General features: G+C 31.1%; 2 pseudogenes; both read right to left on the bottom strand.

Moving 5' to 3' along the window:
* Window positions 1–3,719: 3,719 nt before the first annotated feature.
* Window positions 3,720–4,695, bottom strand: LOC100802889 (heat shock protein 82-like; annotated as a pseudogene).
* A 179-nt stretch (window positions 4,696–4,874) lies between these two features.
* LOC100781656 (guanosine nucleotide diphosphate dissociation inhibitor 1-like) lies at window positions 4,875–5,690 on the bottom strand (annotated as a pseudogene).
* Between the last annotated feature and the right edge of the window lie 227 nt (window positions 5,691–5,917).

The following is a 5,917-nucleotide window of genomic DNA, read 5'->3' as shown; positions in this document are numbered from 1 at the left end:
CTATATCATTATTGATATCTATATATCTATATGCCATTATAAAGAGACTTGAAACTCTTAGAGCAGTTGATCAAAAATTTAAATTCATAACAATGGTTGATCTTATTCACTTATGTTACTTCAGTGTAATATTTTTGGGTCATCAACTTGAAAAGTTACTTCACAATAATCATTGATATAATTTAATATGATATAACATTAATGGAGGATTAATAAAAATGTTAAAATAATTTATTATTATTATTATCTTCTAGAAAACATTAATTATTTACTTTTAAAAATTAATAATCTAATAGTAATTGAATATATGTAAAAATTAAAAATTATTAAATAATCATTAAGAAAATTAATAAGATAAGACATAACATAGTATTGATTTATTTATTTTAAAATAATAATTGTATATATGAATGAGTGTAAACTTTAGTTAAAATTTTTAGAGTACGTTGTTCAATCAAGACTTTAATTTCATAATAGTCAGTTGATTTACTATAATTATGTAACTTTTACTTTAATGCAGATCGAATTTTTAACTTCATAGTTACCATTGATATGATTGTGCTGTAACATTGTTAATTTTTACAATAATAATTTACCATTGTTATCTCTTATATATTTATTAAATAGAAATAGAGAAAACTAAAAAATAACAGATGATATAGTATTAAAAAATCATTTAAAAAAACTGCTTACATATAAATATTTACTTTTGCAATAATTATTTACTTTAAAAATTAATAATTTAATATATGTATATAGATTTAAAATATTTTATAATATACAATTCAAACTCGCAGGTCAAGTAAGCTATTTGATTAAAAAAAAAATATCATTGATTCAAATCAAATTCATAGCAATCGCAATCATGACAAATTTCTATGAGCAATTTATTACAAACTTAGAGGTCACTTTTTCTAATAAGTAACTAAATTTTAAACTTTCTTTGAAAAATTTAACGTATCATCTTTAAATCTAATCAATTCTCTTAAAAATAAAACAAAAGCCAAAGCCCCAAAAAAAAAATGATAAAAAAATAACTGCACCAATTTGGCTTCATGAGTAAGTGACTCATTCTTTCTTGTTTTTTTTCTATTAATTTCTTATAAGTCTCATTTATTTCCTTAACTTTTCATAAGTAACGACTCTCAGATTTTGTTTTAGTTGCACGTTCTCTCTCTCTCTCTTTTCTTTATCTACTATTTTCTTTATCAAAATTCCACCAAAAACTTTTCTCTCACTCACCCTTCCCTTTTCAAGAATTTCATATTTTATCTTACATATTTTTGTTTTGTGTATATTTACATATTTGTATTTAGGAAAAATGATTCTTGGTGAATAAATTTAAGTAATTTTCCTTATAATTAAGAAACCATCGTTATCTCTAAAATTGAGTAACAATCATCATAATGCATTCACTTAAAAAAAAAATGTTTTTCCGACGGCAAAAATCCATCGGAAAAATGGTCATAAGAAATTTAAGCCAACGGATTTGTTATGTCTGTCAGAAATTTTTTGACGAAAAATCCGTCGGAAATTTTCAACAAATGATTTTTGTCGGAAATTTCAGACTGATATTTTCCGTCAGAAATTTTCCAAGCATTCTTTCCGATAGAAATTCCATCGAAAATTTCCCATGGCTCATTTCAGACGGATTCTTTGGTCACTCTTTCAAACCGCTTCTATGACTATAACATCTATCATACATCCAACGACGATTCCAAAGAATATTGTTCATATTTTGTATATTACAAAAAAAAATAGAAACATTCATGTTTAGTCATACATAATCTTAGAGTGATCTCTATTATATATTAGTAGCATGAATTATGATCATACTTTACTTGGAAAAAATGGAAAATTTCAAGCAACTATAATATAAAAAATCTCAACTAACCTGAATAATAGAGCGTACGTGTTTGTAATGAAATGATCACCCAAGACAGACTAACTATGAAGCTCAGAGTAAGAGAGAAAGAAAAAAGTTTAAAAATCATTATCTATATATTTTCAACACTTTGTAATTGGTTAAAATTGATTGAAATGAAACATTGTACTAAATATGATCAATTAGATATTTTTACAATAAATTATGAATAATTCGCACAAATAATATATTAAAAAAAGTTTATGCCTAACGAAAGGAGCAAAATGGATAAAAAGAAGCCATACATTGTAAGGGAAATATAATAATATTTTAGGTGTGAGGTCATGTGAGTGATAATCACGTACTTATCAATCAGGTATAGGTGTATAATAATACTTTGTATATTTTTTTATTTGAATTCTAAATTTTTTTAAAAAATAGACGACAATATCTAAATTTAATTAAATCTCTTTTGTACATTATATTTTTTTAATTTGTAATATCTAAATTTAAATTATATTTATTTATAAGAATCTTATTCATTTATTTAAAATTTTCAAAAATAAAATATTTTATACTTAGAAACTTCAATTTTTTCAATATTAGCTCTATACAGCTCTTTTCCAGTATATTATGCATCATCTTTCAACAAATTGTACTTATTAGAAGAAGAAAATACAAAGTAAATATATTTATTTTTTAAAAAATATTAGATATTAAGAAAATTGATTAAAAAATAATTAGAATGTTCTTACTACTATATTTTTATTACTTTTTTCTCAATAATTCGATTATCTATTGCAAATTTGTCTAGCTTATCTGCATGTGTGTTTCTACATTCAATGGTTTCTAAAATTTCTCGTATGGCCAAGAACCAGAGTAAACACCATTGGGCTTTGCAAAGCCGATTAAAACCCGGATGATTAACTCGCATGCCTCAACAATGCCAGAGGGAATTTCACACAACGTTTGTCCAAACCAAAAAAGAGGCAATCTTGTACAAAACCTGAATTATACTTAATTTGCATACATCGTAATAATTACAAATGAGCTGAGCCATACAAACTGAAACCTGAACATCACTACATGATCCACTTTCGTGGCCATTTTCTCTTTAATTAGTTATCAGATATTTTGATATTTCATTATCCCTAATCCTTGAAATGTTTAACCCAGAAGAGGATTTTTGTTTTTGCAGAAAGTGGCAATACAACACTAATTGTCATTGCCATAGTTGGGCCTACTGGTGTTCTCGTTTGCTCATTTGTCTCTGCCTATATTTAAGAAGGAGGAAGGCGAGGAAAAATCTTGTAGGCAAGTCCAACTACCAATTTACTATGACCTTTCTATTTTCAACTTAGTCCTCCATTGTTTCAATGAAATATAAATATAGAGAAAAATCTCTCTAGAAAGGCATATATGATCTATCATAATTTAGAGTAATTCTTTCTTGTAACTAATAATTGAACTACATACATTCTATTAAACATACAAAATATGAAATATTTTTAATAATTCCAAACATGAGTAATTAAGTCATTACCAAGAAGGTAAGAAATAGGGACTAATATACACTTTGTGTTCTGGTTTCAGAAATTATACCTCTCAATATTCTATTTTGGTTGTAAAATATTTGAAGAACTTACTAAATTAAATTTAATCCCTGCGTGAATATCTTCTGTTAGGAACAGGACTAGCTAACTACACTAACCTATATTTAATAATTCTTCTCTGCTTCTTATTTCCTTTCCATGGTATATTTATATACAACGGATAAGACTTGACACTCATGACCATAATAGAAAAAAGATAACAATGATAACAAAATTGCAAATAACAAAATAGTGGAAACATGCTAGTTTGTTATAATTGTGATAGTGTTGTCGGGCAAGGGATATGCTGGTGTCTTCTGCACCCTCTTGGGCTTACTCTCCCTTTGGGCTGTATTGCTATCATTACCCACCGCTGGAAAATCAACCTTGTCCTCAAGGTTGGGCAATGAAAACAAAATAGAAATAGGGAAATTCATAGCAACTTTCATGCTTTCACCAGTTATGTAGTAGATGTCTTTCTGTCCTTCGTGCATGCTGGTAACATAGACCTTGAGGCTGGTCATCACATCACCACTCTTAGTGGGGTGATACTTGAGCAATTCAGTAAGCTTTGTCTTGTTCTGAGAAACCTCATGAATACTAAGTTTTAGATTCTTAGAGAGGGCTACATAAAACTAATTATAGTCCTCCTTGTTCTCAGCAAGTTCAAAGAACATCTCAATGCACTTCTTGACCAAGTTTTTCCTAATGACTTTCAAGATCTTGTTCTGCTGCAACATTTCTCTAGAAATGTTGAGAGGAAGATCCTCAGAATCCACAATACCCCTAACAAAGCTAAAATATTCTAGCATCAACTCCTCGCAGTTGTCCAAAATGAAAACACAGGGGACATACAGTTGGATTTTGCTAGGCATCTTCCTAGTGTCAAAGAGATCAAAAGGTGCCCTCAAGGGGATAAAGAGGACAACCATAAACTCTAGTTGACCAACAACAGAAAAATGCTTAGCAGCAAAAATGCTCTTTAGTTTCAATTCTGTCAGCTATCTCTACAGATAATCCTTTGTCTGCCACCATTTCTTTTCTTAGCTGTTGAAAAGATTCTTTGTCTAACTTGTCAATATTGGAACATATTGTCCCAAAATTTTCACGAGGTATTCCACACATTTGCAACATGCCATCCAATAATTTTCTATCATTCAACTTTATATCATGTTCCCCAATGTTCAGCTCATCAAGTATTTTTTCCAAAATCCTAACAACGTCGAAAGTCAAACCCATAATTTCATATAAACCAGGATTACTAGCAATATCCAAGCCACACTGATAAAAGCATGGTGGTATCTTCCCTTGGATTCACCTTGTAAACCTTGGCTATTTGGTACCTTTTGAAAGATGTCATTCATAGCCACAAAGCTTACAAATGGAATTGGCAAGTCATACCTCAACAAAAGAAGCTCTCATTCAGATGTGACACCAACAATCTTGCCTTCCTCATCAAATTCTATGTTGCACTTAAGCTTATGCAACATATATGTTTCACCAAAAACAACACTAAGCCATGCAAATGCCTGGGGAAGCTCTCCTAAACCATAGAAAGGATGTGTGTAAGGTGACCCTCCTTGAAAGTGTACAAGAGACTCTGCATATAACTTCATTCTCTTCACAGTGTCCAGTGTTGTGCCAAGTAGCGATGATCGCTAGGAAGGGCCAAAGCATGACCAATTAAGTCTATAGTGTTATCATCAAGGCCATATTTTGTTATCAACTCTTGAGTAGTCACTCGCGTCAAGTCCATCCCCGCGTGGGTCTTGGGATCACTCTCATTGTAGTTTTGCACATAGATGAAAAAAATTGTGTGCTCGACGTTGTGCAAATAGCCCTATAAGTGGGGGATGCAAGGCCACCATGTTGTTTGTGGGCACCTTATGAATCTTTCCTTCAGTAAACACATATCTGCCATCCACAACGTTGAAATTGAGAGAATGGGTAATATTGGTATGTATAAGAACATGCACCAAGTTGCCATTAACCAAACTAAACCTAGGGTTCATATCCATGCTGTAGTCCCTACTGGCGCCCAAATATGGAAGAAGCTTGTCATTTCCCCTAAATCTGGTCCAAAGCTTATTAAGATTGAGCGAAGTGGACTCTTCTCCATAATATTCATTCCTATCCATATGCAGAACCTTGAGGTCATCGATGGAGAGAAGACCACGGAGAATGCACTCATTGAGACTCGTGCTCAACATGTTCACATCGTACTCTGCATCCATGTTCAATCAATCTTGATCTTGTCAAAAGCGTGGTTTAGGGTTTCCAAAATGACAAAGAACAATGATGGATAGACACAACACGACAACACGAAAGTGTGATTGGCTCTAGAGGAGAGTGGTCTCTCTCTGATTGGTAAGACTAATGGCCTTGCCATAGAACTCCAACACAAGCTCTGGGGTTGGAATAGGGGGATTGCAGAGCCTCATATCCAAGGGCACCCTAATAC

Source organism: Glycine max, chromosome 2, assembly GCF_000004515.6.
Source record: "Glycine max cultivar Williams 82 chromosome 2, Glycine_max_v4.0, whole genome shotgun sequence".
NCBI classification, from domain to species: Eukaryota; Viridiplantae; Streptophyta; class Magnoliopsida; order Fabales; family Fabaceae; genus Glycine; species Glycine max.
This window is presented reverse-complemented; position numbering and strand designations above follow the sequence as displayed.